The 14915-nt window shown below is 33.6% G+C and overlaps 1 pseudogene; it reads right to left on the bottom strand.

Annotated features, from left to right (window-relative positions):
- Positions 1-14617: 14617 nt before the first annotated feature.
- Positions 14618-14714, bottom strand: LOC122099221 (annotated as a pseudogene).
- Between the last annotated feature and the right edge of the window lie 201 nt (positions 14715-14915).

The raw sequence follows: 14915 nt of genomic DNA, 5'->3' as shown, positions 1-14915 counted from the left end.
TCACTACCGAACTCATTCTATGAAGCCATCATAACCCTCATACTAAAACCAGGCAGGGACTCATCAAAGAAAGAGAACTATAGACCCATTTCTTTGATGAACATTGATGGCAAAACTTCTCAACAAAATTTTGGCCAATCGACCTCAACAATTCATCCAAAAAAACATACACCACGATCGAACAAGATTCATTTCAGGGATGCAAAGTTGGTTCAATATAAGCAAATCACTTAATATTATTCATCACATCAACAGGATCAAGAATAAGAATCACATGGTTATCTCAATAGATGCAGAAAAAGCATTCGACAAAATCCAACACCCCTTTATGATGAAGGTTTTGGAAAAATTATGAATCCATGGAACATTCCTCAATACAATAAAGGCTGTATATGACGAACCTACAGCCAGCATTATAATTAATGGTGAAAAACTAAAGCCATTTCCTCTTAACTCAGGAACAAATCAAGGATGTCCACTCTCTCCATTTCTCTTCAATCTAGTATTAGAATGCCTAGCTACAGCAATAAGTCAAAATGCAGACATAAAGGGGATCCAAATAGGGGAAGAAGAAATAAAACTCTCCTTCTTTGCAGATGACATGATCTTGTATTTAAAGAATCCGATAGACTCCAATACCAAATAAATCAAGCTGAATCAAAACTTTGGCAAAGTAGCAGGGTATAAATTTTACCCCCAAAACTCAATGGCTTTTTTGTATGCCAACAATGAGGAAAGTGTGGGTGAAATTAGGAAACAACTCCACTTATAATAGCCCCACAAAAAATAAAATACCTATGGATTAACTTAACCAAAGAAGTGAAGGACCTTTATGATGAAAACTTTAAAATCTTGAAAAAGGAAATCATAACAGAACTTAGAAAATGGCAAAACCTCCCATGCTCCTGGATTGGAAATATAAACATCGTGAAAATGGCAATACTTCCGAAAAAGATGTACAAATTCAACACAATACCTATCAACATTCCAACCTCATTCTTCAAGGAAATAGAAGAGGCAATCAAAAAATTCATATGGAACAATAAAACACCCCGAATAGCAAAAGCGCTCCTCAACAGAAAGAACACGGCTGGAGGAATATCAATACCAAATTTCAAACTCTACTATAAAGCCAAAGTAATCAAAACAGCTTGGTATTTGCATAAGAGCAGACCTCAGGACCAATGGAATAGAATTGAAAACCCAGAAATGAACCTACAGACCTATAGCCATCTAATCTTCGATTAGGGTGCTAAAACAATAGAATGGAAGAAAGACAGGGTCTTCAGTAAATGGTGCTGGCAAAACTGGTTAACTATTTGTAGAAAACTAAAGCTAGATCCTTATATATCACCCTGCACCAGAATCAACTCCAAATGGATCAAAGACCTCAAAGTCAAAGCAGACAATCTGAAAACATTACAGGATGGAATAGGAGAAACCCTAGGTCTCCTTGGCTCAGGCCGAAATTTTCTGAATAGAGACCCAGAAACACAACAAATCAAAGACAGTTGGACAAATGGGATTGCATGAAGTTGCAGAGCTTCTGCATGGCAAAGGACATAGCTAGCAAGATCAATAGAAAGCCCACGGATTGGGAAAAGTTCTTCACTATCCATACAACACACAAGCTTCTCTTATCTTAAATATACTTGGAATTCAATAAAGCAAATCCCCTACCACAAATCCTCAAAGAAACAACTGCCCAATAAATAAGTGGGCGAAAGACTTAAAGAGAAACTTCTTTGAAGAAAAAAGGAGGATGTCCAATAGACACATGAAGAAATGTTCAACATCCCTAGCCATAAAAGAAATGCAAATCACAACCACATTGAGATACCACCTCACTCCAGTTAGAATGACAAAAATTAAGAACTCTAACAACAGACTCTGGAGGGGATGTGGACAGAAGTGAACCTTCATTGTTGGTGGGAATGTAAACTTGTTCAACCACTTTGGAAAGCAGTATGGAGGTTCCTCAAAAGACTTCACATAGAACTCCCCTATGACCCAGCAATCCCACTTTTGGGCATTTACCCAAATGTTTACAAACAAGATCACACTAAAGCTACCAGCACGACTATGTTTATTGCAGCATTATTTACCATAGCTAAGATATGGAACCAACCCAGATGCCCCTCAGTAGATGAATGGATCAAGAAAATGTGGTATATATATATACAATGGAATCTATGCCTCCATCAGAAAGAATGACATTGTCCCATTTGTTAGTAAATGGAAAAGCTTGGAAAAAATTATATTAAGTGAAGTAAGCCAGGCCCAAAGAAACATAGGTCCCATGCTTTCCCTTATTTGCAATATCTAGTATATGTATGAGTCAAGCGGAAAAGGTCAGATAATATGATGTTAGGAAAATGAACCCTTACATATGTATTCTGAAGTTTTTTTCTTTCATGCATTTGTTTCTAAGGGATTTATAAGATTATTTCTTTGTTGTTTTCTATGTCCCTCCCCCACAGTATAACCCCTGCTTTCACTATATTTGATGTCAATATAACTTGTGAAGGAGATGGATAAAACAAGTCGTTTAAGGATACAGGTGGACCTGTTGCAACAATGAGAAGTACAAGTTGTCATGTCGAAAATGAGCTTTGCAATGTTGGTGCGTGGGGGGGAGGAGGAGGAGAGGATTGGGTGGGGGGTAGGGGGCGAGGCTGGGAAGGGCTGTGAAGGGTAAACAAAGGAGGAGGCTGCAATGCTTGATAGGAAATGTACGCATTATTCTGCCCAGGTAATTGTAACCCCTCTGTACAGTATGTTCACAAAATAAAAATAAAATTAAATATAAAAAATTATGTTGTTGAAAATTAATGAAAGGATAACAGTTTATGTTAGACAGAATGCTACACACTCATTTTACATAGCAAAATACCTTTCCATAATATCTTTCTTCCCCAAATAACTAATCCCTCAAATGTACATTTTCATTATATGTATATAAGTTTGTAAAATAATCACCTTTCATAAACCAATGAACACAAATGCAAAGAATTATCACATGGGGGAAATATATTCAAATGGGTACTTTAAAGTCCCAGGTGTAGTTCGAAAGGACATGATGAGGTTAGAACAATCAGAGATACGTAAAGATGCTACATTAGAAAATAAAGAAAAAAAACAATAACCCTGATTCTGAATTTCTGGAAAGCAGAACAGCAAGTAAATGCTTTATCCACTAGAATCATTTGAAAAATATTTTAGCTCTGTAGGTGGCTTGATTTTAATCTAGTGAGACTTCTTTTAAATTTCTGTCCTTTAGAACTGCAAAATGATAAATACGGATTATTCAATCCAAATAACCTGTAGAAATATTTTACAGCAGATTTAGATTAGTAAACTAATTCAACTGCAGCCTTTTCCTGATGCAAGTACAGGGACACCACATTTCCTAGTTTTTGACAATAAGAAAATGTTGCCACTGGATTTGTACACATGTATGATGTGCATACTACTTACGGGTCTTACATAAAGAAGTCTTGAAATTCTTAATAATATTTAAACAAGAGGTTTCCTATCTTTATTTTCACATTTGGGGATCACTAACTACCAAAATTATGTAGGGGCTGGGAAGGTGGCTCAGTGGTAGAGCGCTTGCCTTGCATGCTCGAGGCCCTGGGTTCGATTCCTCAGCACCACATAAGCAAAAAGAAAAAAGCCTGAAGTGGCGCTGTGGCTCAAGTGGTAGAGCGCTAGCCTTGAGCTGAAGAGCTGAGGGACAGCGCCCAGGCCCAGAGTTCAGGCCCCACTACCGGGCCCCCCCAAAAAAACAAAAAACAAAAACAAAATTATGTAGAAGGCTAGGGTAAGAATATGGAAATGAAATCTGTCTCCTAATATTATAAAGATAATTTATGTCATTTTGTGTTACCGTTTCTGAAGTAATAAATAGGTAAAACAGATACAATAACTCAATTTTCTATCCTTCCTAACTTTCCAACAGCAATTAGAGAATCCAGTAAATGTACAGCTATCCCAGGATGGTATAGGATGGTATAAGATCACTAGATGGTAAAAATGAAGATAACAAACATGGTTCCCCTGGAACAATGGGAAACAAAATCTACATCTACAGATAGTGGTATAGCTAGAAAATCGTTTCTGCTATTCTATGTCTTTGATATTTTAGGTTTGTTTACACAGAATCTTTCCACTCTTAGGAATTGACCCTTTATTAATACTCAAGTGTTTGCAGCTTACAACCCAGAAACAAACAATGCTACTAAATATAAAGAAGAATGATATTAAGAGTAATCAAGGCTACTTCCATAACTATAGCTGATAAATAAAGATGATATTGGGGAATAGTCCAATCTTGAATTTTTTCATACCTTACTCTTTTCCAACAGGAGAAGTCCTAGTCAAAATATGATAAACATTAATAGAGGATTTTTATATTTTTTATTGTTCACACCAAAGCAAATACATTTTCCTCTTTGCAAGCCTGACTTTGAAATAATCAGACCCTCAAAATTATTTTATAGACAAAAGTTTACTGCTTTGACTTAGGTTTTTTCCTGCCTTTGGGTGTTGCTGTCTATTATTTTGGTAACTGCATAGAAAAACAAGATAAATCCATTATGCTTGTGTTGAATTGTTCAAAGTCAAGCTGTCTTCAAACAAAGTTTTATGTTCCCTTCTTCATTGCTAATTAAATTTTAATTATTGCTCTTTAAATGCAAAAAAAAGTGATACTTTAACGTACATTCTCATTGAAATTGATGAAAACAGGAGTGTCTGAGATTGCTTTTTTAATTGTTTTCAAGTATTTTCCTTGGCTATTTTCATTATTGCCTTTGTTCCGATCTTCAAATCAAGAACAGAGGGTTACCCAAAAATATCTTCCTAAGATATAGGATGTTAGGTAGAAAAAATAGATGTATAATTAAAGATTTTCATCTCCTTAAAGACTGAAATGCTCGGAAGGCATTTTGCTATTATTGACATTTTTCAGATGATTTGAATGTTTTGGTTCTTAAACTAAGTGAAATACATGTGAAATGTTACTTGTTCCAACAATGTTTATGGCTTACACTTTTCAGCTCCAATGAGATGAAACGTCTGATTATGTTGGAGGGCATATTGATTTTAGGGTAGGAGGGTTATTTATAGAAAGCTAAGGGAGAATCCTAAAACAGTATGGCCTTTCAGGTGTCACTTAATTATATTTAAGGTATATAAGTATAGAAATATACAACTATGAATTGTGTGACAAATGTGTGATTTACAAAAATGATTCAATGACAACTAATCCAGAAAGCAATTCTCTATATTTATATAAGCTAGTATACCTAGTTAGGATTTAAAAATTATTATAATATATTTTTTAACATTTATGTCAAAATATTTGTTTATTTGTAACTGTCTATTTTTAATTTTTGTTGGTCGTGGGGCTTGAAATCTGGGCCTGGACACTGTCCCTCAGCTCTTCAGCTCAAGAATAGTACTCTACCACTTGAGCCACTGCCAGTTTTCTGGTGTCTCATTGGAAATAAGAGTCTCATGGACTTTCCTGTCTAGGCTGGCTTTGAACCATGAGTCTCAGCTCTCAGCCTTCTTAGTAGCTAGGGTTATAAGCATGAGCCACTGGCTCCGAGCTACACAATTATTTTTTACTTAGCTATGAAATATTGGTTGATAATCTCATTCATTTATATGTTGTGTAATGATAAAGCCACATCATATCCATTAATTTCTGCATATAACATTTCTTTTTAGTGAGAATGCTCAAAAACTTATCTTCTGGCTAGGATGAAATATCTATTCTTACCTATAATCACTTTGCTTCTTGTGGTATACAATTAATATATTTAGTTTTAGTCCTGGATGTCTGCTAATTAAAGTTACATAAAACATGAATTGTATAGTGAAAGAAATTCATGGTTCCATTACTTGTTTTAAGAAAACAATTATGCCTTTTGTTTCCAATTATATTTCTGTGGGAATGTGTAATATTGATTGATTTAATTGTTAAAATTTATAACAGTTACATTATATCAAGTTGATTCAAAGTTGTTTGGTCCTGGGGCTTGAACTCAGGATCCCTGAGATTTGTTGTAATTTTTTAACAATTTATCATTTTAGTCATGCCTTACTTTTTGCCATGCTTTTTGCTGATTAATCAGAGATAAGATTATCAGGGAGTTTATTTTGTGGGCTGCCTTCAAAGAGCAATATTCAAATCACAGCCTCCCAACTAGCTAGGATGAGATACTTGAGCCACCTGCTCCCAACTTCTATTCACCACTTGTATATGGGCTTTCATAGACTAAATTGTTTTACATTTTTATTGAGTTCAACTCTTTCGTTTTCCTTTCCTATAATTTTAATGCCAAATTTAAGAATACATCATCTCAAAATTGTCGAAACATCTTCCTTTGCTTTACATTTACATCACTCTTTTTGTTTTATATGCCACGTTTTAATCCTGCTTGAAGTTACCTTTTGAATAAATTGTTATGTTTAAGTCAATATTCACTTTTGAATTTTCCCAAATACTGCCTAACCTATCACCTCTTATTAAACAGAACATCATTCCACAAATGTTTGGTTTTACCCCTTATTAAATATTCCTTGATAATGTTTATGTGGATATAATCTGGTGCCCTATAGACACATTGAGCTGTATAATCTTTGCTCTACAAATATAACAATTTTACACTAATAGCTTTAATATTTTACAGAGAAATGTATTCCAGTTTATTTTTCTTTGTCAAGGACTCAAAGAGTGCTAGGCAGTTGTTTTTAGAAATTGTCATAAACTGTGAAGCTGAGCGCTGTTGGCTCATGCTTGTAATCCTAGTTGCATAGGAGGCTGAGATCTGAGGATTGTTGTTGAAATCTAGCTGGAATGGGAATGTCCTTATGACTCTTATGTCCAATTATCCACCAGAAAACCAGAAGTGGCACAGTTGCTCAATGAGTAGAGCATTCACTTCGCCAGGACCAGATTTCAAGCCCCATGAATGACCAAAAAAAGGGAAGAGACAATTTATATCTTTTCTCAATTGTATCCTCCAATCCGCAAAAATTATGTCTCCATTTGTTTAGATTTTTGCTTTTATATTCAGCATTGTATAATTTTGAATCATGGTGAGTAAATAGCACTTTAATATATTTTGACCATGTGTGAAGGTAGCACAAAGAAATTCACAGAAAACAGTTAGATATAAAGGGCAATGGGAATGAAGAAAGCCAGAAATGGGTTTATCAGGCCCTTCATCCATATGTGAGAGTGTAAGATATTTCAATAAGATATCTTCATATAATTAATATACACCAATTAATAACTATCTTCCAAATGCTTTGGTATTCAAGTATGACATAAAGGATAAATACACATTCTGTGGTGAAATGAAAGAAAGATAGATGAGAAAATGCATACTTATAATGATTGTGTAAAGAAACTAAGAAATTCAGTCAACATTCTGAGGGCTCATGGCTCATTGGACTCGAAGGTTGCTGGTATCTAAAATAATTCTAAAATGTTAGACATGATCCTATCTTTAAGATTGCTTAATACTATTGTTTTTTGAGTCAGTATTATTTTTCTTGTTGCTGGTTGTGGTGGTGGTTCTGGGCCTTGAATCCTTGGCTTGGGAGCTGTCTCTCAGCTCTTCAACTCAAGTCTAGAGCTCTACCACTTGAACCATAGTACCACCTCCGGTTGTCTGGTGGTTTATTGGAGATAAGAGTCTCATGGACTTTTCTTGCCCAGGCTGGCTTTGAACCATGATCCTCAGATCTCATCTTCCTGAGTGCCTAGGATTACAGGCGTGGGCCACCAGCGCCTGCCTCCTCTTTACAACATCTTAAACATAAAATAAAAAAAAGTAAAATCAATAAAGGGCATATTTGGCAAATAAAGTAAAATGATAACTTACAGACAAATGAAAATAATAATATATGTATATGTATATAAACATGTATGTACACATCTGTATATTCTTATATATGTATACATATATAGGTCTTTGAATATATACACATACATGTATGAATATATGCATATGTACATGTACTGTGTTCACGTATACATTTATTGAAATAGACTTGATTCAGAAATATATTAAGAGCATATTAATGCCAATGAAATGCTTTAACCATCCTGAATAAGTTATCCAAATATCCAAATACATATCTCTATAGTAATATAACAACAATCAAGGAACATATGGAAAGATCATAACATACCTAGACATTGCATACAATATACACATGCATACAAAACAATATGTTCTATCCATGAGAAAAATGTACATGGACTTACTTTGGAAACACTGATATTACATGGGAGAAAGGGATAAAATAGACTACATTTTCTAATTATATGAGGTTTTAAAATAGGCATATCTGTAGAGGTAGAATATGAAATAAGAGCTGCTCAAGGGGAGAGTAGGTTGAAATGATGACAGGAAATAACTATTAATAAATATTTGAGTATTTTGAGAGGGTAGGAATGATAAAATGTTCCTGAACTGAAGGTGATGTTCTTACTCCAACTCTTCAACATTCTAAGAATCATCGTACTTTATTGAAGAATTACAGATTGTATTTGAATTAACCTTAGGAAAATTTTTAGAATAGTAGTGGGTGAATCTGAGAGATAATTTAGAATTTAAAATCACAGAATTCTATAATGCACAACTTTAGTATGTTGATGAATTAGACTATCAAGAAAATATGATCTGTGAGATATCCTCTGATATACATGACATTAAGAGCCAGTGAATATTCTACAAATTCATGTAAATTGAGCTATGAGATAGGATTGAGAAGGATGAGGGATAATGATCATCAAGATGAATTGTATTGTCCATGGAATGTGGCTTAGTGGTAGATGCTTGCGTTGCATGTATGAAGCCCTGGGTTTGATTTCTCAGTACTACATAAACAAAAAAGCAGGAATTGGCACTATGACACAAGTCATAGAGTACTAGAATGAGGAAAAGAAGCTCAAGGACATTGCCAAGGCATGAATTCAAGTCCCAGGAGGAGGCAAAAAAATAGTGCATTTTATTAAGCGGCTCATGGCTGTAATCCTAGATAATCAGGAGGCAGAAAATTGAGGTTTGAAACCAGCCCAGGCAAGAAAGACTGTGATATTCTTATCTCCAATTAAATCTCAGAAAAATCAGAAAGTACTGCTGTGCCTCAAGTGATAGAGTTCTAGAATTCATCCAAGGAGCTCAGGGACAGCCCCCAGACCCAGAGTTCAAACGTCAGGAGAGCAAAAAGAAAAAAAAAAAACCTCAATATACACTGTTAATATACTTTTTTGTCAAACAGCAAGTCCCACACAACTACTTAAAGTTAATTAAAAATATGATAAAATACAAGTCATTTTGGGAACCAGACAAAGATAGTATACACGGGACAAAGTAAATGTTATATCATGCAGTTTGAGTTGAAATTTGTTCTATAGTCTTCTTACATCATTTATGAAATTGACAATACAGCTAATTATAGGTCAATTTCCTTGAGGAACAGATTGTATTCTGCTGCCCTTTATACGAAATCATAGAGGTGATTTTTTGCCATGTATTGAACTATATCTGATATTTTAAAGTAGATTTGTCCTAATATAATATTAATTTAATTAATCATTTCATTAGGGTGATGTTGGTTAGATTTTTTTCCAGTAAATCTTATCCCCTATAATAAATGAGCATGCTGCAAGAATCTCCTATCAATATGAAAAAATACTTTATAAAATTAACTTAAAAGGGGGAAAGATTAAACTTGACTTCTGATTTTATATATTTCAGATTATGTTTCTTATCCTCATTGACTTGGGTTGGTGGTGGCACAATACCCCATGTTAGGAATATGTGTTGGAATACGTGTATTCATGGAAACCAGGAAGTAAAGAAGTGGTATAGGAGTGGGAGAGGGAGAAGGAGGAGGAGGGAAGAGAGAGAGGAAGAAGGAAAAGAAGAAGGAGAAGGAGACAGAGAAGAAAAAGAAGGAAGAAGAGGAAAGAACTTTGATCTTAACATCTTTGATCACAAGTTCTCAGTGACCAAATCTCTACAACTATGCCCACATGAAAGGATTCACCTCTTTATGGCAACTTAGTGAAAGCTAATTATTAATTTCAACACTTTATGATTTCAGATTTAATTTCTAGAGTGGTGGGTAGATATTTCTATACATAGTGATAACTTCTGTTCCTAAATATTTACTTGAATTACTCAGAGAAGCTATTTGGCATGGAGGTGGTTTGGTTATACCATTGCTGTAGAAATATTTTGAGTGCAAATACATTTTATTTAACAGATAAGGAAGCTTCAGAGATTTCATTTTGTGACCTTTAAAATGACTATTTCATCTAACTCATAATGACTTTAATTTTTCATAATTTTATGACATTTCTATTCAAGTTTTTCTCATCTATAGTTAGGTTCCTTCTTTCTAGTTGAAGGAAAAATAAATACTATCACAATCATTTATTTCTTAATTATGCTATAGAGTAGGAATAATATGAATTTCCTACCATTCAAAAATAAGTTATATTCAAGTCTATATGAATAATTGCATAAGTAATTGAATATCTTTCTTTATCTCATATGGAGATTGATTCAATTTCTAAAAATCACTGTTGACATAAAATACATGAAATTCAGTGTTTCTCTGAAATGTCTCAGTACTCAAATTTCAGAAATAAATGACCAGTAATTAAGATTTTTATATACTCAAAAAATGTATGAACCTATATTTTATGTCAAAAAAGTTTAGGTTTAAAAGAAGAGAAAATCATGTGACCACAGTAGATAATATTTAATTTAATGAAAAATTACTTCATTCACCCTGACACAGCCTATTGCTTTTAGCTTACATGAGAAATTTGATTAACTATCCCTTCATCGCTATTGAATATTAGATTATTTCAATTTGTGCAAAGATTCTGTCATTTAAATCTTTGAGTGTATATTTTTTCATAAAAATGAAAATTTTTCTCACACAGCAGGTGCAGATTCAATAACTAAATAAATATCTAAATGTTAATTTGTTAAATTGAGCCTCTAGAATTCAAATAACAAGAAATTTATTTATTCTTACATATGTTATAACATTGCTGAATATGGGTATCTCAAGCTTGCAATCCTCACTACTCAGGAAGCTGGGGTTCTAAGTCAGCCTTGACAACAAAGAAATCATCTTATAAATATGTTACAAACAGTTACAAAAAAAACCTTTGAATACTTATTTTGGCGTCTATTTCACCTAACATCAACTTATCTGACCTTTGCTGCTTGTCTCAGATATGTCCCTCCCCCACTGCTTTCATTGTGTTTGATGTGGGTATAATTTGTGGAGGGGAAGGGAAAAACAAATGGTTTAAATAAGGATAGAGGTGGACCCATTGCAACTACGAGGTGTAAAAGTCGTTATGTTGAAAAACGAACTTTACAACTTTGGCTGGGTGAGGGGCAGAGGAGGGTAGATGGGAAGGTTGGGAAGGGGAAACAAAGGAGGAGGCAGCAATGCTTGATAAGAAATGTATTCATTACTTTGCCCATGTAATTATAACCCCTCTGTACGTTATTTTCACAATAAAAAAATAAAAATAAATTTAAAAAGCCAGACTTGGCAAGAGTTTGTGAGTCGCATCTCAAATAATCACACACACATCACAACACACGCACACACACACAAAGCCAGAAGTGGATTTGTGTCCTAGAGCAATGTCCTTGCTAGGAAAAAATAATCAAGGGATAGGTCTTGAGTTCAAATCACAAGAACAAAACACACACAATATTATGTATAAATGCTTATTTTACTTTGAAAAAATAAACAATATCATGGAAAGTAATATTTGATACTTATCCTGAAACTTTGTGAAGTTGTTTTATTACAATTTGTCTGAAGATATAACAGGTTATTAAGATTAATATTAATATGGTATATTTATAATTACTCATAACACCTTGGAGTATAACAGTTGATATTTTTTCTATAGCCATAAAAACTAGTCTGAGTAAAAGAAAGAAAGGAAGAAAGGAAGAAAAAGAAGGTAAGAAAAGGAAGGGAGAAAGAGAGATAGGGGTAGGGATGGAGGGAAAGAAGGAAAAAGGACAGGAGAAAAGAAGGAAGGAAGGAAAAAAGGAAGGTATTAAGGAATGAAGCAACGAAGAAAGAAGGAAGGGAGGGAGGAAGGAAGGGACAAAAACAATTTAATTTATAAAATCTGCTATTTAGCCCAACATAAACTTGTAACTAACCCTTTAGTAAATGCAGGTTTGCAATTTTCATTTCTCTACATGTTCCCCATGCATGAATGAAACCAACAAATGAAGGTTCAGAAATAACCAGGTGACTCTGTTTGCATCTGTAGTAAATATTTATGCAAATCTTTTTCTCATTTTCCATCCATCATCAAATAATTATTTGCAAACAATTTATATTTAGTTATAAATATTCTAAAAATTGAGGTAACCAAGGGATGTCAATATATTATATAATGTGAATACTAATAATTATAATGCTATCAACATTAGTCTTTATGTCATATGAATTGTAACAATTTTATTATGTATTTTACCAGAGAAATTAGCATACTCTGATTTTGGTGTTTGTGGGAGTCCTAATAGCAGACAGTAATTAAAATGAAAGGAGATCTGTATTTGTTGGCACAAACGAATATTTTTGAAAGCAATTAACACATTGGAGATTGTTCAAATACATCAGAAGGGCCTTAGAAAGGCTGTACCACGTTAACATGGTTACCTATGATGTGATTCAAGAGCCACTAAAAAATCATACTTCATTTTGCCATTACTATAATTATTCCCATTTTAAGAAGAATCATTCACATTATGTACATGATATAATCTTGTCCTTAATTTATTATGTTCTATGATATAACATCCAAATGTACACCACACCGAGTTAAAGCAAAAGTAGCAAAGTGTTTTGGACGATGTAACTCCTTCCAGATACACATGTTAAAATTCTATTCTCCTTTCTGGTGACATTAGAATCAACCCTTCAGAGTTGACCCTGCAATAATGATCCTGACGAAAGAAGCCCAATATAATTACTCTGCCATGTGAAAGTCCAGCAAATAGATTATAATGAATCAGAAAGTAGACCTCCATAAGACAAAGAATTGCTTTGAATAACCAATTTTAAAATCAATGTTTAAGCTTCTAGAGTGCGGAAAATATACTCCTTTTAAGCCACTTAGAATAGTAAAAATGAAAAAAGAGAAAATAAATAATAGTGAAAAAATGATGCAGAAAATTCACCGGATTTTTCTGACTAGTTCATGCAATGTGAACTATTGGGGAAATACATGGACAGCTCATCCTCACTGGCACTCAAATTCTCTGGTTAGGCAATTCTGATGAAATTGAGGAACAAGAGGAAAAAGTGAGAAATGGTATCAATTGCAAGAAAAAAAATGGCGAAGGATTCAAGCAAATTTCTTCTTTGCTGAAAATAATCGCCTTACTACAGTGCAGAGACTACTTTCCAGAAAGGCCACTCATGTGAGTACTAGGGATAACGATGAGTATACCCCTCTTCATCGACAAGCCTACAGTGGACACTTAGACATTGTCCATGAGTTGGTGGCTCAAAGCAGATATTCATGTAATAACTGTGAATGGCTGGACACCCCTGCACAGTACTTATACATGGAATATTACCAGAGTGGCTTCTTTATTTCATCATGATGCAGACATCAATGGCCAAACTAAAGGCCTCTTGACCCCCTTGTATCTTGTTGCTGGGAATAGATATAGCAAAGATACGCAGGATCTCCTTCTGTTTAACAATTATATCAAACAAGATCTGAAGCACAACTTGGAAGAAACTGCATTTGATCTTGCCAAGAGGATAAGTATGTATCACTACCTTTTTGAAGTTGTGGAAGGCTGTACAAATTGTTCTCCTAAGTCCTAATGGCTTGGGTAAGTTTCTTAAATTTCAAAATTGCCAGTCCGTCACATCTGTCCATACAAAATATTTTCACAATACAAAGCAACAGCAATATCTTACTTTAAAAATTCATGGATTCCATGGTATTCTTCCAAGTGAATTGCCTGACTTTGATGTCAAAATATATTCAAGTTGTTTGTATACATCAATAATGATTTCTATAGTTTGTGATTTTTTAAATCAGAAATAATTTTAACTTATCTGTTGAAATGAGTAGTACACAAACTAAAGATATTTCTGGTGCTTGTCTGAAAAAAGTATATTTTAAAATATTTAATATTCTGTTTGTATAATGTCCATAATCTATTTCTTTCTCTCCTAGATAAAATACTTTGAATTCGACATTGTTTTATAATATATAGGTTCATTAATAAATGTGTCCTTTCAGATTGCTTTCCATATGGAAACAGTTTAAGATTCCTTTAATTCCTAGGTCCTTATAGAATTTTATTTCTTTGGGATAAAATGACAATGTTATCTTATTTCAAAAGTTTTATAAAGGTTATGTTATGTAAAGGCTTTTCTAAAAAGGTGAAGATTGAATACGCTGATGACAAAATAACTGTTATTTCTACTATTTACATGTATTATTACACTTGTATATTTGTAATCAACTTTTTAATAACGGTTTTTCATTTCTTGCATCTGAAGAATGAAAAATATGTAATACTTCACAAATTTTCATATCTTCCTTGTGCAAAAGCAATGTTAATCTCTGTATTGTAATTCGGGTAGACGAGCTGCTCAAGCATGTATTATCCTGTAAATTTAAGTAGTTAATGATGCAATCTTAAGACAGGCATATATTCTAGATTACCTATTTGTAACAAGGAAACCTTATTGTTCCCATATTTGCTATTCATCTTATTTTTGTAAAATTCTGTGTATGGTGGAAAAAACTTATATTGTTTGTTCGATTGCTCACATTTGCAATTTTTGTCAATAACTATTTT

This window comes from Dipodomys spectabilis, unplaced genomic scaffold, assembly GCF_019054845.1.
Source record: "Dipodomys spectabilis isolate Male_0828 unplaced genomic scaffold, ASM1905484v1 ptg000505l, whole genome shotgun sequence".
Classification (NCBI taxonomy): Eukaryota; Metazoa; Chordata; class Mammalia; order Rodentia; family Heteromyidae; genus Dipodomys; species Dipodomys spectabilis.
The sequence above is the reverse complement of the archived record's forward strand: the minus strand, read 5'-3'. Positions and strand labels throughout refer to the sequence as shown.